A 23,533-nucleotide genomic window follows, 5' to 3' on the forward strand; every position below is an offset into this window, starting at 1 on the left:
CAAGGCCAATACCAAGCTCTTTGGATCTACGTGTTGCCTATCAGTGGCCTTGGTAACCAGGAAACACAAATATTTCCCTGGTATCTGTGATGCAACAGGGGGAAGCGCTATCATCCCTCCCACACCAGGCCTCTGTTTCCACAAAAACTCGATATTTTTATACTCTCTTTTGAAGTCAGCCGCTAGTGCTGTTTTGAAGCTTACGTCCGCGGTTATCGCTATGGCGCACGTGCGTTCCGTGAGTATGAAATCGCTGTCCGTTATGACGATATTGTTCAAATAATGGTTCGGTAGATCAAAATAAGATTCAAAGATTCGCCAAAAGGTGGTTTTTTAGCATTCTCGCCCTCTGTCTCTAGTTCTCCGGTTTCTCTTGCCGATTTCAATTTTTTTATTATCAGATTTTCGGTGTGGGTGAGTCCTACCCCCACTCCCCGGACAAAAATATCCATCGACGTCCCCGTCGATCGCCCAGAGTCTAGGAGATCGAGGTTGGATTGTGGAACACGTAGAGGACCATCTGGGGCGACCCAGTTGGACTCGGTATTGTCATGATTGATGTATTTGACGCCGTCTTTATCGACGCCCTGAATCAACAGGATCGTCTCTTTTGGATCTGTCGGCAGATCATGGAGCCATTCGAGCACGCGCAAATTTGTTAGTTCCTGCTCATGAGTCTGTTCCGCTTCTGGTTCGAACTCCACTTCCGGTTCTGATCGATCGTCGATCCAATCTTGATCCATATCGTTCACAAGGTCGATTTCTTCTAGCATCGCCACTTCGTCCAGTCCCACCAGCGAGTCTATGACATCACTTACTACTATCCTGTCTACAGCTAAGTCCTCGCCGTACGGATTGTACTTCTTCTGGTTTTTTCCTCTCTTGCTTTGGCGTGTTTCCTTTGTCAATTTCGGTTTGTTCCGGGCAGTCCCAGTCTTGTTCCGGGCAGTCCCCTTCGGCATAAGGTAGAGTTTCATCGTCCACCTCTACTCGCTCGGTCAACTCGAGATCCAGTGGTAGATCGCAATTTTCCACCACCTCATTCCCGTCGCTCTTGTCGCGAGTACCCCTTCCGTTCACTTCACAAGCAGGATCCACTATCAAATAGTCTCCCTCTTGCATGTCCGCTGGGATGCACCAATCCTCTGACGAGGCATTGTGTGGTTTGATATTCTCGTAATGAGCTGCTCTTCCAGTGCTCAATCGATAAAAACGACCTCCTTGGTGCACCTCTGTTATCTGAAATGGACCACGCCATTTCTTTAATAATTTCTTGGTTCCTTTTGGTGGAACCACTTCCTGGAACACCCAGACGTAGTCGCCAACTGAGTAGGCCTTCGCATCAGCTGTCCTTTTGTCAAACCTCCTTTTTTGTCTTATCTGCGCCTGTTGCGTATTCCTCCTGCATAAGTCATTGAGGTCCTGCTGTCTTCTAATAACATCTCGCACGTACGTTTGCGGTGCTGTCCTCTTCCCCTCATATTCAGGGTAGAAAAACGTCAACGGGAGCGCTTTTTCATGACCCGTTAACATCATGTGCGGACTTATTCCCGTGGTGGAATGCTCCGTGCTGTTGTAAGCACCCATCACTTAGGAGATCCGACAGCCTGTACCTGGCTTTCAAATACGTCTTCACCACGTTCATTTGCCCACTCATTATCTCCGGAGCATGAGCATCGTCCATCAACTTGACACACCATATCTTTTTCAAAGGCGTCGCTTCCTGCACAGATGGTTCCAGATTGGTACGGACGACCGTACCATGTGGCAGCAATCTGGTTGGGCCTTTCGAAACTGCTATCAGCTCGAGCTCGTCTGCGGCATTATCTACCACAGTGCCCTCTTCATCTGAGGTGTATCTGTCCCTGTCTGGATCCTGATGTGTTTCTCGGTCCAGCCCACGCTGCTTCCAGTCTACCAATAAGGAGTGGATTGCGATCTCTGACATATCGGAATTGGAAGTTGTTTCAGACGTGTTGTCCCAGGACTGGGGTCCCGAGTCAACACTTGAGTCGACTGATTCTCCAACATCATATTCCAAGTTGTCTGAGATGTTTCTCGACTCCCCGGACAAAAATCTGTCCATCGGTCGCTTTGAACCCGACTCCCCGGACAAATTTTTGCCCCTAGGTGGTCTAGTCAACCTCTCCCCGGACAAGTCGTCCTGCACGGGTTTAAAGGTATCCGACTCCTCAGACGAGTCGTCTTTGACTGGCTCGAAGGTATCAGACTCCCCGGACATTGTCTCGTCCACGGACGAACAATCTGGGCTCGGCTCGTATTCCTCTTTTGCATCCGTGAAGTGCACTCTCCTCGTGAAGCTAGATTTCAACCTGATCCTGACTTCCTCAAAAGTTTGGTTCTGATTCAGTGTTCCATATTCAGTGAACGAAGTTCTCAACAAGACCTCCTTCGGCATCGAGCTCACCAGCTGGTTGACAATCGACCTGCAATCCCGTTCAACGCCTCGGCTGCGAATGGACACTGGCCTCTTCTCTGTTCTCTCGGTGACAGTCAACCGCTGCATGGTCTCCATCCATTCACGATCATGCCTATCCACTTCCCTGTCCAACAAGTCACGGAGTTTTCCCATGACGTCCGGCGCCACGTTCACCGTCCTGTTCAATAGAGCCATGCTGTTTATACCCAGCCTGGTTAGTTCTTGCTGTACCAAGTTGGATCGGACTAGCAGGTCCAACGGAACGGGCTCGCCTCTAGCTAAAAGCTTTATCTCCGCGGCCGTCTCCACTGGAAGGTCAGGGTGTCCAGGTATAGGATGTCCTGACTTGTCTAACCACCTAGTAAGTGGCAGTTTGTCGTAGGTTTCTTTGTCCAGAAAGGAAAACCCGTCTTTGATCTCTGATTGGTTAGCCTGTCTCTCCTCGAGGCGCTCATAAAATTCTGTCTTTTTACTGAGGGTATCTGCTTTCTGGTGTTTGTCACGAGTACGGTGCTCTATGATCATGTGGTATCCATCTAGGCGCACGATCCAACGACCAATATAGCTTTGGTCCATCGAATAGGTTTTCAGCCAGGCAAGGCCACGGTTATCCACACGTAACTTGAAGGGAGCACTCCCCAAGTAGGCCCTGTATTTTTCCACGCAAGTGATCACCGCAAACATCTCCGCTTTTGGTGCGCCGTACTTCATTTCAGTATCACTCAGGACTTTACTCCCGTAGGCTATCGGACGAAGAACCGTTCTCCCGTTCCACTCCTGCTCCTGGTGAAGTATGCCCGATATCGCAACCACTGATGCATCCGTGTCCAGCACGAACATCCCCTTCTCTGTTGGCATGCCGAGGACCGGTGCCTCGCAAAGTTCACGTTTGATGTTTTCAAATGAAACTTGTGCCTCATCAGTCGAGGTGAACTTTTTGCCCTTGTTTCTCATCAACCTCTGCATGGGGTATATTTTGTCAGCATACCCCTTGATGAACTCTCGATAATAATTTGCGAATCCCAGAAAACTCATCAGCTGTGTATCTGTTTTAGGTACCTTCCAGGTCAGCACTGCTTCAACCGCTTCGGGATCTGGTCTCACTCCATGTTTGTCAACCAGGCGGCCCAGATACTTTATGGAATCCCTGAGGATTTCACACTTAGAGGGTTTGCATTTCAGACCCGCCTGCTTCATGCAAGACAACACCTCCTCCAACCTCTCTATGTGGTCTTGTAAGGTTGGTGTTGCAATCACGACATCATCGACATAACACGTGATGAGATTCCCGTATTTCTTAGTGATGCTCGTGAGTGCCTGGGCCATCAGTCGCTGGAATGTGGCCGTCGCGTTGCACAATCCGAATGGCATCCTTTTCCACTGGAACAGTCCCAGCTCACACGCGAAGCCTGTTTTCTCTCGATCTTGCTTTCTGAGTGGCACTTGCCAGAATGCAGAGCCCAAATCCAAGAACTTCGCGTCTCCCAGCTTGGATAGGCTCTCATCGATGCGGGGAATCGGGTATGCGTCCTTTATAGTCACTGCGTTCAGATAACGGAAATCACAACAAAATCTGAGTTGTCCCCCTTTCTTTTTCGCCATGACCACGCCACAAGCCCATGGGGACTTCGACGGCTCGATCATGTCGTACTCCATTAACATCTCGATTTCCTTCCTACACGCTTCTGATTGTTTGGGGTCATTCTTCTCGCCCCTTCCCTATGAGGTACCGAGCCCTCTTCTATCTCAATCTCGTGCTCTACAAAATTGCAACAACCTATGTCAGCCTTATGTTTCGAAAAAACGTCTGCGTTCCGATTTAGCAACGCTCTGAGCGAATCTAGTTCCTTGTCTGATATTTTACCCTTCAGATGTTCTATCTCAGGTAGGACAGGTTTATTCACTGCTAACTCTGCCTCCGTCGGTCTCTCAGGGAAGTTGGAACAACTAGACAGCCCATCATCTGTTTCCGACTTCATTGAAAACAATTTCCTAGAAGATTTCAATTCATTCACTCTTTTCATTATACATTCTTGGTTCGCATGCAATGGACATTTAGTTACATCAAACTTTTTCAAGTTCTCCACACTCTGAAAGTCTCGTTTCTTTCCCCTCTGTATTGTCACTGTTGTTGCTTCTGTGTTCAATAACACACTCACACACAGTCCGCTCTGAGTGAGTGAGAAGCTTCTTCCTAAAATAGCCGAGCTTTTACTGTTTGGATTTGGCACCAGACACACCTGTCTGTCATTGCTGAGTTCATTCAAGTTCCTCATCCTAAACGTCGCTACTACGGCTTGGTTTGGTTTTAATCTAACTTTTCGATCCAGAAAAAAAAATCGGCACCTTGGCCTGATTAATTAAGATCTTATTAAGGGGTCTTTTTTCATACTTTCTCTCAGGATCCTTGATCCTAATCAATCCGTCATTGAGATCGATCGTGACGTCAAAGTTGCGAACGAAATCCCTTCCTAGAATTCTCTACTACTAGGAAGCTCATCCAAAGATGTCTTCCTCCGAGCTGCAGTGAAATGATCGGGGTTTGTCCGGTGACATAGATCGCTCCCTGATTGGCAGCTGCCAACCTGATGTTTGTCGGTATGAGATCCGACCTTTCGAAACCCATTTCGGTCCAAGTTTTAACTGGCATGACACTAACCACTGCTCCCGTGTCTAGCAGTCCCTTTACTGAAAGTTGTCTGCCTTGCACGTCCAGAACGTGTGCGGCCAGATCGGCCTCGCAACCAATATGCACCGCATCTTGTTCGAGCATCGCGTTGTGTCCGATTCGTCTAACCTTCAGCTCCTCTTGACCAATGTATATCCGGCCAATCTGATCGTTCGCATCAGTTATGTGAGCTTTCGTGTAGATATTGATGCCATCCACATTCATCAGGATCGGGTAAGGGCCATGGACATCGATATAATGTCCGTCCACTTTCATCAGTCTCGGACCTCCCGTTGTGAGCAGCGCTCGCACTGCCCTGGAGTCCAGTTTGGGATCCTTCTCCTTCAGGTAGTCGGCATAGATGTCCAGGTGGACTAGTGTCATCTCGGATGGTTCACTCAAGTTCTTGACCACCTGGTGCCCTGCGACTGAGATGATGGACATTATTTTGGTCCCCGCCTTCGTCATGCCGAAAGTCTTACCAGATATAACGTTCAGTTTTAGTCCCTCTTTCTTGGGTTCCTCTTTGTCTTCTGCTTTTGTCGTTTTACCCAGGACATTAAAACTTTCCCGAAGATCTCTGCTCTCCAGCTCCGACCTTACCGATTGCTCCACTTCTTTCGTGGCTAGGTCCTGTTTGACATTCTGCAGCGCTGTCCTTGCCGCCAGGCCGTAATCCACCTTGAGTGGGCTAGACGACTCTGCTTCGAGGTTCGACGCTACCACCTCGTCAGGCCATGTCCTAACCTTTTTGGTCGTGAAGGTGCTCGGTGTCGTCTCCTTTCTCCGAGATTCAGCCTCGTTCATCAGACGTGCTCGACTGGCTTTGACACCCGAAAGCGCCTCTTCGTGGCGGGGATGTTTCGCGTCCGCTACTGCGTCCCAAAATTGAGTACAATCCGACTTGAAGTGTCCCTCCAAATTACAGAAGAAACACCTCGGACCATATTTCATGATGAGCCCTCTGACATACTCTTTATGATCCTCGTCGGTCGCGTCGGCGTCCTCTAGAAAGTAGCCTATGGCCTTCATGTTCTGTTTGTATGCAGAACACGCAGAAACGTGATGGTCCATCGAACCACAATTCGCAGACGACCTCCTCTTATCCATGTCATCGCGAGGTTTGTACCAACTGGAATTCGCATCAGTGTTTGTCCCGCTATAGTTGCCATAATTGCTGTAACGGTTTTGCGCCCTCGGTTTTATGAGTAAAAACTCGCGTGACTTCATACGCAAGTCGTCAGGCGTGGGTACCTGGTCAAGCGACAGGGTGAAGTGAGTGGCCAACATCGTCTTCAACTTCTCACTCCTTACTCCATCCATAAACTTCGAAGCAATCGCCAAGTTTCGCTCGGATATTCTCTCATCCGGGTTGCTTCTCCTCCTGAGCAGTTCAAGGTCGTCCAAGAATTTATCTATTGATTCTTCATCTCTTTGACGCCTCTTCTCGAACTTCACCAAAGCCAGGTGCCCTTGTACTCCAGAGCCGAAACGATTCAGCAGGATGTCGAATATCTTGCGAGCGCTGTCTCTCTCATTGGCTCTTTTCGCCATTACACAACTTAATGCAGTACCCTCCAGGTTGCTCGTCAGCGCGCTGCACTCTTGTTTCTTGGAGAGACTCTCTTCCTCAAAGTGTAACTTCATCACCTCTATCCAAGTATCAATGCAGCCGTCTGACTTGTTTTTATATGACTTCGGCTTTTTCAGTGTCCTCCTTGACCTCTCTCCTCTCTCTGTTGACTTCGAGAGCTTGGTGATGAACGTTTTAAGAGATCTGTTCAGGGGCTCAAACATCGAGGCATACATCGTTGTGTCTTGTGAGACTGTAGTCAGATCCGGTACTGAACTGACTTGTGGCACGGTTGGCAATCTTGTCTCCGGGGTGGCATCTGCCTCCGGCGGGACTGGATTCGTCCAGCCAGGCCTCTGCGGGGCTGCCCTTGGTCGCTCCTTGTTTCTATGTTCGTAGTTCGTTCTCGAGCCTTGCTGGGCTCTGGCATTGCTGCCCGTACCATCTCCAACATTCGCATGGCGTGAGCGCTCCCTTGGGTTGGAATGCTCCTGCCAACTACTCCCATTCAGGATCGCGTCAAGCTTCCGCATCATTAAGTCAGACTTTGCATCTAATCTCTTCTCCAGGCTAGTGTGACATTCGACCAGAATGGCCAAAATGCAATTTATGCAGGATTCGAATTTTGAGCAGTAAGCCTTCCGAGTTGATGATTTTGAAGGATTAGCGACGTTATTGGAACGTTTAGCCAAACGGTGAGGGCTAGAATATTCTAGTATTTTAAATTTTCAAAAATTCGAATGATGACGTCACATTTCTGAGAAATGCTGAAACGGCCATTTTAACAAAAAACGAGTGAAAAAAGAGAACAACTTTATCTGCGATTGCGAACAGAACGAAAATCGAGATTGAAGAAAAACGACAACGAACTACAATAGCAGAGAACGTTCCAAGTTGCAACTATTGTGCTGCTACAATAGTTGCAAGGCCGTTGCCAACAACGGTGAAGGGTGAGAACCAGCCTTCCGGATTGGCGTGAAATTGAACTTAAGGAGCTTGATTCACTGGATTCAAGAATCCGGAAGGGTTTCGGGACTGGAACTTTTAGCCTTTTACAGAAACTTTTAGCTTCTTGTCATGTCCTGAATTGAATTTAATTAACAACTGGATTCATTTTGATAAGGATGAGAAGCTAGGAGTTGGGGGAAAGGGTTGATCCATCTTCGATGGAGATGATGATTTTTATCTACTGAACAAAAACAATAGTAATATAATAAGTAGTAGCCCTGTTTTTAGGAGTGACCTCGTGGTCTGGGGATACTGAGACCCAGCCATGAGCTCACTATTTTTGCATGTAATTCAGTTAATTTGAGCGTTCTGGTCGAAGCCGGAGAGCAGTAACGTTTTTGTCGACCCGATGTGAGAAAGACCACCGAAAAGTACTGGCTTGGTAGAGACGGTGAAAAACATGCAAAGCTCTGTTTAGACGCTAGCCAGTCGTCTTAAGACTTAGTTTTGTTATCCGTCGATATGTATCTTCCGGGCGAATGTTACATAGTCATCGTGTGGGCATAGGTACTATCATGATCGTTCAACAATCGTTCGATCTCTCTGGTCATCCTAGCCTCTCTTTCGTATGACTCCTTGTTTGCTTGTGCCAGGCTCTCCGCCAGGCATTGATCGGTGTTGCGAATCAACTGAGCTTGATCAACCCTCGCCTGCGACTTCACGTGCGTTAGTTCATCTCTCAGATTCTCTTGACCCTTGTGAGCTCTCTCATCAACCTGATCTATTCTTTTAGTCATGTCCCGTCTCAGTTCATCCAGACCATTCATTACGCCAGCGAACATGTCACTTATGTCGCCAGTGGCCCCAAATGACGGGGTTAGTCCCAGAGTAGATGAGGTCAACTGCGGCTGCAGCCTGGTGCTTGACGACGCACCGCCCTTTTGCTTGCTCATGGACGTCATTAATCTGTCGAAGGTTGATGACGCTCCCATCGTTATCCGATCTGACATGGGCCTGGTCGGCGAGGCTGATAACGCCTTCCCGTTCTTATCGTTCCTTGGGCACGGTGTGAAATTCACATCCGGATGGGATGTCTCCGGGTAGTCATAACTGGAAGTTAAACCTACAGTTGGTAGTGACGCCATGCGCTCGTCGTACAATGACTTCCAACTCTTCTTGGCCTTCGAACCCTGTTGTTCTTCACTCGGGCTTATACTCGACATCATTGCATTGTTGCTCTGCTTGGCCAGGGATGAGTGGGTACTAGCCGAATGTGAGTATTCTCCCCTCCACCTGTGACTCTTGGTCTCCGATTTGGACATTCCCTTGAATATGACTTCCTCTCGCGGCTCGACCTCGGAACGCTCCGAGGTCTCCTCCGTCCTCTCGACTTCCTCCCGCTCGAGGTCCTCGCTCGGCTCAAAGTCGGGTCGAATGAGCGTCTGTTCTTCCTCGTCAAAGGGGTCCACAAGTGTTTCGCTCGCGGTTCCGGTTTCAGCGCTCCGCCTTTGATCGCCATCGAGGTTTTTCTCGCTCCTCAATCTCATTTCGCTCACTGAAAGATCAGGTTGACCTTTAGTCGATTCGTTTTCGGCAAACACGTCGGAGGCGCTGCTAAACGAGGACTGGCTACGCCTAGTTTTAAATTTTCGCGTGCTGCCCTTACTCAGCCTGGGGATCTTAGTAGTCGATACTAACGAGTCCCTGCGCTGCATGCTTTGTTACAAAAACAATTTTCGTATGATTTAATGGCGATGCACACCCACCGCAAACAAATTCAAGTTAAATTACTTAACGCTGCCTCCTCGATCTCGTAAGTATCAAGAGGGTCTCTTAGATTTCTCAATGACAATATTAGTGACTCCGTTAGAGTTACACGCACACAGGGCCTGCTCAGTAATGATATAATGCTAGCTCAACCCTGTCGTATATTATAACAGTATCACAAAATTTTCACAAGATATAATCAACACACCAAACACAATAGATAATCAGGTAAGAATATCCTACAGGTGACAGCGACCTTTTGTCAGTATCAATTTATCGCCACACAATTTATCAAGTGACTGCTTTGTTAAAATTAAACAATCTTTGATAAAAAGCAGTGATGACTCAGAAACAGATCAATAAAACTTAGTCTTAAAGAAAAAAGACTTCCCTCAATCGGAACGATCCGAAAGAACAAAGCCCAGGACACAGTCTTCTCAAGTGGGTGTGTATTTGCTTAATACACCCACCGAGGTCTTCTTTTAGGTGCCCTGTGATTGCCCGAGCTGTCCTATTAAATGGCTCAAGGCAACCTCTGATCGAAAATTTCCAAAGTCTATGAAAAAGCTCTCCCACACCCGGACTGCTCCAAGTGCACGAGAGTAGGGAACAACTTTTCTTCTCAAGTGAGTGTGTATTTGCCTAATACACTCACCGAGGTATTCCTTTATTTGTTCCCGGATTGCCCGAACTTTCCTATTAAGTAGCTCAAGGCAACCACACAACCAAAATCACAATAAAAAAAAAAAAAAAAAAAATTTTGTTCGGGTACTTCTGATACACCCGATCTAGAATCCAAAGTTGATCACAAATTTCCGGGTCAAAATGGGCTCTTATGATCTTAATAAGCGCGCCTAATATCCTAATATGATTTAAATTAAGTGGATATTTTCCTTTTCCCAAATTGCCACAGAAGATTTCCTCAAGTTTCTAACTTTGGGTTGTTTAGAAGGTTTAAGACACTCCGGAGGGTTACTTCGGAGGGTTGTTAAGACACTTAGCCTACTTCGGAGGGTACCTTAATCACCCAAGTCACTTCGGAGGGTCCCCCTAAATTTACTAAGGAGGGTCAATAAGATGCTTAATATGCTCCGGAGGCTTACTTCGGAGGGTACCTCCAAAATTTTCAAATTTCTGAGCTTCACTCAGAAGGGCCTTCAATTGACTTCAGGAAGCGTCAAAACAAGCTAAATTCTCTATCAGGGGGGCTGTCTTAACTTCTTTGGATAACCTCGTGGAATTTTTCCACTAAGGAGGGTTGCTAAGGGCCTTAGCTGACTCCAGAGGGTTACCTCGGAGGGTTCCTCAAAAATCAAAAATCAAGAAAAAAGGTTATGTCCCCTCAACAAAGTCTCCAAAAGCGGTCTACCTGACTTAAAACCAGGTTGGCTGACACGGTCAACCTTCCCAGTTGAATAAAAAGATGTTTTGATAAAATTTTCTGCCGCTCGGAGGGTTGCCCGTAATTTGGACCCTCCGAAACAACAAATTCTAAAAAATTTTTCTTTTCCGAGATTATCAACCCAAAAACGGTTGCGGTCCGGAAAAGTGGTTCAAACTGTCGACTTATGGTACCAAAATTATCCCGATCGGATGACTAGTCTTTGAGAAATTGCCAAAAACGTGTTTGTCCAAATGGCCCTTTTTCTTCACCTATATAGGTTCTGAGAAACTTTTTCCGCAATTCCTATCGAAAGTGCCTAAAAATAATTGAAACGAGCGTAGTAGCCCTGTACGGCACTGGAATAGTGCAAAAAACCGGATCAAAATTGGTTTGGAGACAAAAATTTGGCCAATAACTATTAAATTTGGACCCTCCGATTCCTTCCTTTTCCGATCCTTAAGTCGTTAGCTCTATCTACGGAGCTGATCGGAGGGTTACTCAAGAATTTCTCTAGTATACGAGCACGTTATGCTAGCACGCTCCTAACGCAAAAAAATTTATTGCTCTAACTCTAAAAACTCAAAAACTCGATCCCCAAAACAGATTGACAAAATACAGAAAATTATCAAAATTTTGATCGAAAAATTTCCGTTTTTCTAACTTCTACTCAGTCTTTGCTCACGCGGTTTCTTTAGTGAAGGGGGTCGAACTACGTAGCTACTCTCTATATAGAAGCTTTTTGCCTATCGGAAAAGCTCGGATATCCGAAAATTTGGGGGTCTACAGTTTGATCGAAAATCGATGATTTTCGACAGAATTGGGTGTTTTTTGGGTCTAATTTAGGAGATAAGTAATATGTAATAAGGATAATAACCTATTAGTAGTCGTTAATGAATAGTACTATACCCTCCTTTGCACCAAAATACCCGAATTAAGACCCTTAACTCGGAAATTTGTAATCGATGGAGGGTACAATCGGACCGCGCCAATCGTGTCCCCCACCACTTAAGTTTTAATGAAATAGTACCCGAACGATACTAAAATTGCTTCAACGATACCCAACAGTCGTTGCGGATGTTGTCCTTGATGTCCCTGTTGAGTGTGGAACACGTTGATCAGCTTGCCACTCTACCATCCGGCCACCGGCAAAATCACCATTAACGTGCTTAAACACTCAAATTACACTCGAGGGAGGGTATCCAACCCTTCACCAAAACACACAATCTTTCTATCAGAAACGAAATAAATCAATCTGAAACAACAACAAATAGGAAGGTCAGATCACATCTCGTCCGGAAATAACATATAAACTGTCACTTTATGTTTTTTTTTACTGTTTTTGGTCTTTTTTTGGATTTTTTTCTGTTTTTTGTACTTTTTTGTTTTCAAATAAATTCATTTTTGGCTTTTTCTTGGTTATACACTATTTTTGTTTGGTTTTACGCTTTCTCTTTAATTGTTTTTGGTCCCGGGACCTCGGGACAAGCGGGTTCATGACTTCCCACCTAACCCTCCGGCCCCCGGAATTTTCGGTGTTAACTGAGTTAAAAAGCTAAATTGTACTGGACGGAGGGTACGCACCTTCCCCCTAGTACAATAACGGTCATTAAGGCCTCTAACTCGGGCATACGCCCGGAGCGGAGGGTTCGTCGCTGAAACGCTTGCTGATCATGATGGTCTTATGCCTTTGACAGGCCCACCCAGAAGCGCCATAAAAACGTCTGTGTAACATTCGCCCAAATACTACACAGCGACGGAGCGTAAAAAAAGTACCTATTAACGACTGGCAGGCGTCAGTTACCTTAATCCTACTCGTTTTTCACCGTCTCGACCTTGCCAGTTGATTTTCTGGTCTGTCTAGGGCTAGGTAAAAAGTTACCATTTTTAGGCCATCAGTCAAACGACTTTTGATCAGCTTTCGTTTACATGCGAACACAACCACATAGCTGAGTCTCGGATCCTCAGACTACGTGATTGTCATTAAAAACACGGCTCGAACAACCTATTTTAACATATTTTTGTGTGACAGTTCTATATTAAATCCATTGGAGATGGATTGACCCTTTCCTTTTCCTAGCTACTCATGTTCTGAAATATCAAAACATAACGGTGTTAATTAAGAGATCTATGACATTCCAGCAGCTATAAAGTTAGTTTATACAGTCCCTTCACATAGAACAGTTTCTGGGGGACCAAGCCTCCGCTCCCGTAATATTCCTGAGATAACGCTCTTATCTCCTCTAATTTGTGTCCCGGGAGGGTTCCGTGGTGTATTTCTTCCCCCACTGAAGCCTCCTTCTCCACCAATATCTGTTGACAAGTGTCTTATCGTGCGTTGTTGCCACGATAAGAGGCTTCGTATTTTCCGTCTCTGGTACGACTGTTTTTCACAATATCTGTCGTTGTTCTGAATTTCGTCACTTTTTCAGTCAAAATGGCCGTTTTTCGTATTTCTGAGAAATATTCTTCTGCCAATCGAAATTTTAAAAATAAAAATTCTAGAATATTCCGACCCTCCTTCGCAATACTTTTTCGTCAATAAGGCCTTTAGTCGTTCTTTTTTACGTCGCCGGAAGGTTGTGCTGTGCCAGTCTGGCAGAATGGCACAAAGTACTGGCTTGGTAGAGACGGTGAAAAGCATATAAAGCTCTGTTTAGACGTTAGCCAGTCGTCTTAGGACTTAGTTTTATTTTCCGTCGATATGTATCTTCCGGGCGAATGTTACATACTCTACAGCCTATGTTAATACCTGGAGGTCTTCAACCCCGGGCTCAAATGCCAATACACAAACTAAATTTGATGTCAAGTACGTGGGCTGAGACATCTGCCACCGTACCTTGATTCATTGCATCCTCCTCTTGCATAGCGCAATGTCCAATGGCCCCCAATTTCAGTTCTCCAATTCCCATGAAAATTAATCCTGCCAAGTCATCGTCGCAAGTGATCATTGTTTTCCTGAGATTTCGATGCCATCAATGTGCAGCATGACCTCGTGGAGCCCATAAGCACCTCGGTACCTGTCGTTCACTCTCGCCACCTTCGCTCCACCTGCCTTTAGTAGTACGCTTATCGCATTTGATGGCGTGTGAGGATTTTTTGATGGCAAGTAGTTTGCATGTTCATCTATATGCGTCAATGTTTGGTCGCTCCAGTCACTCAGGTTTCGCATTACTTCGTATCCTGCTACTGTTTTGATTGAAATTATTGCGGCCCCTATCTTCGAAATTCCGAATGTTTTTCCTGTAATAATTTTCATAAAATTGCAGCGCCTTCTGATTTTCAAATTGTCGCTCACTTCTGATTTGCCTTAGTTTTTGTTCGATCTCTCTTGTTGATCTGCCCTAGTTTTTGTTCGATCTGTATTGTTGCTTGATGCTGGCTCACTTTGCTGATTACTTCTTCTGCCGCTTTCTCGTAGTTCAGGTCCAGTTTCTGTGTCTCAGGTTTCTTCTTCTAATATTCCTGGTCTTCAGATACCGCTTTTACTGATTTCGACATTAGTTCATCCTTATTCAAGTCTCTATTTTGAAGGTCCAAGTTTTCAGCCTGATTCTTGTGTTTTGCAATGTCAATGCGTTCATCCGAGTCGTTCATGAATTCATTTAGTTTCTGGAAATTTTTTTTGGATTTGCTCTCCCACCTTTTTCACCATGTCCGGAGGTTCTATAGACGAACACCTTCAGTGACCTGTTCATCATATCCCAAGAATAACCCCATGTTGCAGCATTCGGTTTTGACATCCTTGCCATTCTTACGTGGTATGGTGATATGCAGTCATGGCTGTGTTGTTAGGAGCCGGCGTCCGAATTGGTCCTTGATTTTGATCCGCAAAACCTTTGCTCATTCTTACATTTTTTGTCCGATTCCCTGGCCGCGATGGTGATCGAGGTTTTCAGGAAAGCGTCCAATTTCGTTTCTACTGCACACGTGTTCTCTGCCTGTTCTCTGCTCATCTGCTCATGTTATCCATCCTCGACATTAGACTCCCAAAATAACCATTACTTCTTCGTAACGTTTGTTTATCCTTTCGATGTCTTCTTTTTTGGTTTTTTTTTGCCTCGTCCCTTGTCCGTGTCTTTCTTAATCCTGTCCAACCCTGAACCACCTGTAATTGTTGTGTCCTTTAACTATCTTTAAACCCTTATAAAAACATTCAAACCGCCCCTTTTAGTGACTTATCTACATTTGCAACGTTTGTAATGACAGTTTTTTAGATTAATTTAACAGATCCTCGGTTCTCTAGTCAGTTCCATCTCAGCTGTATGTGTGTTGTCAGTCGGTGGGTAATTAAGTTTATAATTCGATTTGAAATTGACTTTAACTTATTCTGTTCAATTTAATCACTATCGAAGGCCTTCGAGGCAAACACTGAAGCGTTGGGCAGTTGTATAAGTTTTCCAAGCCTCCAGCTAAAAACCGTTGGGCAGTTTAATTGAACTTTCCAATACTCAAGAGTTAAATTGTTGGGCAGTTGGTTTAAACTTCCCAATACTCAAGACCTAAATCGTTGGGCAATTGTTTGAAATTCCCAAGACTCAAAAATGAAACTTTTGGGCAGTTGTTTGAACTTTACCAGACCACAAGTGCTGGACATTTGTTTGAACTAACAAGGACTAAAAGCGTTGGGCAGTTGTTTAAGCTTCGCGAGACCCGAACCCAAATCCTTGGGCAGTTGTTTAAACTTCCCAAGGTCCCAGACCAAAACCGTTGAGCAGTTGTTTAAACTTCCCAAGACTCAACACTGAAACCGTTTGGTAATTTCTTGAAGCTGCCCAGACTCAAGACCAAAAACTTAACTGTTTCTTGGACTTCCCCCCAAAAAATGTTGGGAATTTGTTTGAACTGCAGATGACTCAATTTTGAAGCCCTTGTGCAGTTGTTTGATCTTCCCAAGACTCAAGACCGATACGATTGGGCAGTTTTTTGAACTTCTCAAGACCACATGTTTCGGGCAATTGTTTCAACTTCCAAGAACCCAAATCACAAACCGATGGGCGATTCGCTGAACTTCCCAAGAGTCAGTGCCAAAATATTCGGACAGTTTTCTCAACTTAGCGAGACTCAGCACTAAAACTATAGGGCAGTTGTTTGAACATCCGAACATTCAAGACTAATATCGCTGGGCAGTTGCTTGAGCTTCCCAGGACCACGAGTTTTGGAGAACTGTTTGAACTTGCCAGGACCCGACTTCAAAATCGCTGGGCAGTTGTTTGAACTTTCCACTTCCCAGGACTCCAACTCATAAACCATTGGGCAGTTGCTTAAACTTCCCAAGACCACGAGTGTTGGCAATTGTTTGATTTTCCCAAGACTGCCGTCGCTTGAGCTGTCTTATTTTATTCAACAACAGTCCTGACGTTAAAGACTGTTGATTTGCTTATCTAAATCTAAGATGTCGATTGCTAAGTCATGACAATAGGCCTACTCTTTACAATTTCAAACAACATTCTTTATCTTAACCACACCTCTTTATTCTAACCTCCCCCCTTAACTTATTCATCCATTCGCATAAATAAAAACGTTAATAAGGCGATGAGCGCAAAATTACTTAAAAGATACTCCGTAGAAATGTTTCTAATCTCTGTTCAATTAAAAATGTTTGCTCAAGTCAAAAGGGTAGTCGGAGCCGATACTAATCATTTTTATACTTATTGTAAAGTTTATAAGTGAGTTGTTAACGATACCCGATTGACTCTTGCAACACACACTAGTAGTTTTCCTTCCAATATCTTGATCTCATTATTTCAGATGAACTCCTGTCACTATCCAATTGGTAGCCTCCCTAGTGAAGCTTCGCAGTTGTTATCCAAAGTCTCAAGACTATCTGAAAACCCTTTCAACACCCTTCCAAATGGGCACTTGATTAGTTCAACTGATACAATCGAAGCAATCAGTATATATATGAAATTTGTATAAAAAAATCTAATTTAATTTAAAAACCGGTTCCACGCAATGTGGAATTCAATGTCGCTGTCCGTTTTTTCCTTTTTTTAGAATTTTTTTTTCGAATTTTTTAAGTGTTTTCTGTTTTTCGTTTCGTTTTCCGTCGCTTTACACTCCATTGTATCTCAGGTTGCTTTCTCACGTCATCTAGCTAAACCTTTTATTCGAAAGCGCAACCGAGATTACTTTTTTGTGTAATAGTCGCCTACTTAAGTCACATATGAGGTTAAAGAAAAATAGGCCCTATAACCATTGGCTCAAGAGTCAGGGACACTATCTCTTCTGTTTTTGTACCTCAAGCGGTCGGAGCCAATTCGGTTCACTTGCGACATGAGACTAAAACCTTTGTTACAGCTTAAAGGCCACTACCAAAATACCCCCCACCCCCACTCTAGAAATAAGAACGTCCCCATACTTAGGTCTCAAAATACCTAAAATACAAATACATGAACTCCGTTAAAAACAGGGTCGGTACCTTACGTATAGTCTTTTTTTTAATAGACAGTAGACCTTTGATCCATTTCAGATGGATCAACTTAAAAACTCTCCCTAAATCAATGTAACGATATTAAACACACTCAAGAAAAATAAATTTGGTACTCACATACCGACACGACATCTAGGATCGAGTAAATAAGCTATAAAGCAACTCTAGAACTGATGGGTAATTAAGTTTAACTCGAGAAGTTTGTAATGAATTAGTTTTAGCTCAAGAAATAAGTTTTGTGTCTGGACCATTGGGAGACTTCGGTTGTCCACCTTTCCACCCAAGGTTCACTCTGGTCCGTTTGAATTTCACTCTCCTTTCACTCGCGATTATTTTCTGTCTCCTGTCACGAATAAGACAGCTCTACTCTCGTTCGAATTATGTATCGGTAATTGCGAATAGCAATTTCCCGCTGCTATTTCGACTACTTTCCCGCGATTGTAGTTTGAATATTCTGATCTTATTTTTCTGATATTTTCAGTTGTCGCGAGGAACTTGAGCATGACATCCTCAATTCGAACTTTTGCAAAATTTCATTTCACCTCAAAATCAAGACTAAACTTCCAAATATGATCGACTGGCACATTGAAAATTTCTGAAAAAGCTCGCACGGTTCGACCCGAAGGTAGACATGCGCCAGTTGAACCGGCCCCTGTGTCAAGTGGGTTCGATCCGTAAAAGACTCAAGAGCGCCACAAAATTACTATGTTACAGTCGTTCACTCGAGTCACAAATGAGATTCAGAAAAAAGCCCCTATGAACACTAGTTCAAGGGTCAAGGACACTATATCTTGTGCTTTTGTACCTCAACCAGTCGGAGCCAGTTCGCGGTTCGCATGTGAAAAGGAACCTTAAGATTGTTTCAACTCGAACGTCACTTGCTAACCACCCCTACTCTAGATAGATATATGTTCGCTTCCATGGATAGGTCTCTTAACACCAAAAACTCGAGAACGCAGTAAAAACAGGGTTGAGACCTCAAGTAATCTCCATTAGTTTTTTTGGACAGTCTAAAAAATGTACAAGACCTATATTCTAGACGTATATATTTTATTGCGAGGAATTTGAGAGAATTTATGAATGACTGATTAGTCATTCATAAAGAATGATAGAAATAACATTTTCAGAAATCACTATATTAGCCTAGAACATTAAGCATTCCAATAACCGATGACAAATTACTTTTTTAACGGTTGATTTCTACCAGACAAAATTTAACAGCTAGAAATCAGTCGGCTTTTTTTGCTCTTTTTTCAATATTTTCGCTTTTGATCTTTCTGACCTTCAAACACTAAATGGAAATTCTCTAAAAACAAAAATACAGTCGTTAAGATAAAGATTTGTCTGAACTAGAAAAATTATTCGAAAAAAAAAAAAAAAAACATCCGTGCATTATATTATCAAACCCTAAAATTTGGAAAATTCCATACACGCTTTATTTGAAAATCTGTATTAAAAAACTGAATTTGGCAAAAGAAAAAGAAAGTTACAGAAAAACAATTTAGAAGAAAAAGAAAATTATAGCTATTCAACAGAAAAAGAAAACTGTTTTAAAAAAAAAATTATTCGCCAGAAAAAGAATTTTTTTTTTGCAGAAAAAAGTGATTTCTAGCAGAACATATTTATCAGCAGAAAAACAGGTAGTCATTGCTTGATCGAATCAGACGAGCGAACAAAACAAATTTGGGAAAGGAAAAAAAACTTATATTTGCAGAAGAAAGTTATACAGCAGAAAAAAGGAAATTAATTTGCAGAAAAAGATAGTTATCTCAGCACTGTAATTAAATTATTTAGCAGAAATACAGGATCTGAAGTCATTATCAAATACTGTCCTTCCAGTTGCCAGTCAGTTGCATCCATTTTAACCATGTCAAGCAAAAAACTTAGCCAAGAAGAATTTAATGGATTTTTGTACGACCAAAAATCAGCATTATACAAGATTTACTCCGATTTGTACGACCAAAAGGAAGATTATCGTAAAATAATGGAGTTTATTGAGAAAACATTGGAAGCAGATAAGGATGGCAAATTACAGTCAACATCGACGAAAGCAAAATATGTATCAAAAAATGTGAGAAACTTTTCGCCTTTTCCTGTACCAGAGGAGTTTGTAAACTTGATTTTGGGTTCAAGTATAATTGCTAGGGTCAAAACTGAAACTTTCCCCAATGCTACGATTGTTCATGCATACAGGGGTAGCTCCACTGAGGAGAAAATAAAAGTTCTTGACCAATATAGTGAAAAAAAACTTAAATGTGTGATAATCCAAGATGGGACAAACTCCATCTTAAAAAAACTTTACTCAACGATTGATGAATTTAGCGCCAAATATGAAGAACTTATCGCTTTAATAACTGCAAAATGTTCACCAGATTCGATTGTTATTTGCGAAATACCACCAATACTTAACAATGATGATGCTAATGACAAAATTGATCGTTATAATCGTTTTCTGAATGAAATGTATGGTTCGACAAAGGGATTTGAGGTGCTAAATCTAAACTCAAACATCAAAAGCTTGGAGGGCTATCAGAGTTTATATTTTGACACTATACACCTGAACGATGAATTAGGTATACCATTCTTGCGCAATTGCCTCGGCTCATACGTGTTCAAACACTCAAGTAAACTCCCGAGGGTAAAACCAGCCCCTGATTATACTGGAAAAGCAAATCCCAACCAAAAATCTCTTTCCAATTATCAACATAAAAATGTTTATAGGTCTACCAATAGACCCTATAGTAACAATCGCATGCACCCATATGGCCGACAAATTGGTCATGGCCGACAAACTGGTCAAAATAATTTCAACAACAACTCATGGGGCTGTGATAGTAATTATAACCATAACCTGAATCGTAACCAGCAGTCATATCACTACTCTCAAGGTTTTCATTATTAAGTTATACTAGTTAAGACTATCTTTTTGATAAACGACTGTTATTTGTAATTTTAACTATAATTGTTCTACAAAGCGATATGCTATTACTTTTTGCCTTAACTAGCATATCTGTCATCAGCTTCTGCGAAAGCGATCAATTTGTAGCTTATGAGGTACCGAATAAAAGAAAAGGAAAGTATATTTTTCCATGGGTTGCTACAATGGTTCAATGATACAAATGACGATAAACTATGGGCCATAGACAATGACAAACTTAAGTTGTTCCGATGTGATAGAACTTATGAATCAAGTAAAAAATAGAAGGGTGGAGGGGTCATGTTACTGGTTCCAAAAAAGTTAAACCCAAAAGTAAGACATGACTTAAACAACATGCACAAAAAGTATGATAGCATCTGGATAGAATTTAAAGCCGGACTCAACAAAAATGATAGAACCACTCTATTAAACCTCGCCTACAATCCTAATAGAAACAACAAAACAGACTTCTTAGAAGATCTACCCAAATAGACTGACCATGCACAGTCATTTAATTCAAACCTAATTTTACTAGATTACAATCTCAATTATCTCAACGAAGACGACAAACAGTCCTTAGATACAATCCTAATACCATATAATCTGGACGTCACAATAAATTAACACCTACTCACTAAAAGCACTAATTGACTATATTATCACCGACCTAGGCATAAAAGATCTAACAAATAATTCAATAGTTTTCACACCACCAATTAAGACCGACCACCAAGCAACATCATTCATTACAGAACTTAAGCTGAACAACAATGTAAGATCAATCAAAGGTAAAATATATGACAAATCCAATTACTCCAATTACAAATTCCAACAAAAACTATCAGCTATAAATTGGAGAAGTTTCTATAGCAATAATAATCCCGAAATAATGCTCGACATCTTCACATCTAACATTGCTGACACCATAAAAGAATTTGCCCCACAGAAGACTATTTTCATTCGCAACGACAAACGAAAGGTAAACTACGAATATGATAAATTTATATCTCAACTGTTTAACTCGAAAAAAAGCGAACGCGAAAAATGGAGTATAATAAACGATACAAGAAACTCAAAAAAAATCTTCCAACCTCATTCCATTACTTAGAAACTCCTTCGGCGATTTCATAACCAAAAATTTACAGATGGCGAACCTGCTAAATTACAAGTTCTCAACTCTTGGATGCTTTCATGAGAAAAATTCAAAAATCAGGCAAAGTCCACCGACTTCTACATGCAAAATTCGAAAATAATAATAAATTTTCATTCCGATTCATCACATCAGCTGAATGTAAAAAAGAAATATATAATTTAAATTGTCAAAAGGCACCAGGTCCATCCAAAATTCCAGCCTGGGCATTGAAGGATGGCTGCAATGAAATATACACATATCTGACATTTCTATACAATGAGTTTTTGAAAAACAAGACATATCCTTGCAAGCTCAAAAAAGCAATTGTCACACCAACTTACAAAAAAGAAGATCCAGAACTACCAGAAAATTATAGGCCTATCTCTATAACTGGGTCTCTCTCAAAAGTTTTTGAAAAATTATTATATAAACAAATCAACGAATATCTGATATCCCAAAAATTACTAAGTAATACCCAATTTGGGTTCAGAACATCATATGCAACAATCGACGCTATTCTTTATTGCACTGAAGCATTCAGAAAAGCAATAGACAACAACAAAACTGTAGCATGTTCCTTACTGGATCTCTCTAAAGCATTTGATTCTATTGATCATACTTATCTTAAACAGAAACTAAAATGGTTAAACTTTTCCGAAGAAGCTATAGAAATGATCAATTCCTTTATCTTCAACTAAAGCCAGAAAACAATTGTTAACAACACCGAATCCGATTGGATTGCACTTGAGCAGGGTGTCCCACAGGGCACTGTCCTTGGCCCTCTAATATTCAATCTCTACATTAACTATCTCAACAAACAAATTGACAAAACATGTAAAATAGTTCAATATGCGGATGATACATTACTCTTCTGTGAAAATAACGATCCACAAAAAGCTATTAAAGCACTCGAAGCTAATTGCAGTCTGTTGTCAAATTATTTTTTAGAACACTCACTTTAATTGAATTCAAAAAAAAAACAGAACTCAACATTTTCAGCAAAAAACATTCAAGGAAAAAAGGATGGAAAGTATACTAACTCTAGATGATAAAAAATTTGAGGAAAAAAAAATGTTAAATATCTAGGAGTAGTTTTAGATCAGTTTCTGACATTCCAAGATGAAATCAAAAATATTCTCAGGAAAATGGCATGCGGAATAAAAACACTTCAATCAATCAAAAAGCCATTGCCAGTGAAAACAAGACTCTTGATAATGCATGCACTGGTAATTGGTCATTTGCATTAACCAGCAATTCTATTAAGTGGAATATCCGCTAACCTAATGATATCTCTGGAAAAACAGTTAAGCTGGGCAGTAAAAACTTGCTGCGATCGTGCAAAATACGACTCATCTTCAGACTTGAAGCTAAAACACAATATATTACCAGTAACAATGTTTCTGGACTATAAAATATTATGTCACTTTTGGAAAATACAACATCAATTATTGCCAGCCTATTATAACATTGAGTATGATAACCACCAAATAGATAATAATACAAGAAACAAAAAATTATACTTCGGCGACAGATACAATGGGCAATACATAGAAAATTCCTTCTTTAAAAAGTCCGTCATAATCTGGAACAAACTAACAGATGATAAAGTCAACTTTAAAGACATAGTAACATACAGAAAAACAAAGATAAAATTCAAGAATTATTATTTATTATTGTTTAAAGAAGACCTCTCTGTGGCAACTCATGGTAAAGTTTCATGGAAAAGCTTCAAGTTTATATAATAACATTTATATATAAACCACCTTGAAGCTCTCAGGTGAAAAGTAATCATCGATAATTGTAAAAGATTTTGTTTTGTTCATTGTTATTGTAACTATGTGTATCTAATGATGTTATAATATTTTTATGAGCTGATAGAAAAAAAAAACAGAAAACATTTGACATACACTTGTGTATTGAAATTAATTTCGATGTGCAATTAAAGTGTTTTTTTTTTGTTTTTTCGGCTGTAATGATTCTTGGCTTCGTTTCGGGTATCGCGAGAAACAGCATGATAGGGCCAATTGGAATTTTTGAAAAAATTATTTTCAAATCAAAAACAAACTAACTTCTTCAACATGACCGACCGGCACATGTTTTTATCACAATCACCCCAGACCTCCCCGAAACATCCGCCCGTCAATACCTGATCTATATAGTCCCGCAATAGAACATATCCTGCAAGACACAGCACAAGAATACACTTCTTTTCGACTTTACATGATTTTAACGAACCAAGTTTTTCGCCTTTCAAAATTACATCGATTTTTTTTA

At 42.0% G+C, this 23,533-nt stretch overlaps 1 protein-coding gene across 3 annotated transcripts in view; it reads left to right on the plus strand.

The window, feature by feature from the left end:
• The window catches only part of LOC134847738 (uncharacterized), a 430,557-nt gene that overhangs the window by 372,570 nt on the left and 34,454 nt on the right, over positions 1-23,533 (plus strand). The window lies entirely within an intron of this gene.

Source organism: Symsagittifera roscoffensis, chromosome 6 (assembly GCF_963678635.1).
Source record: "Symsagittifera roscoffensis chromosome 6, txSymRosc1.1, whole genome shotgun sequence".
NCBI classification, from domain to species: Eukaryota; Metazoa; Xenacoelomorpha; order Acoela; family Convolutidae; genus Symsagittifera; species Symsagittifera roscoffensis.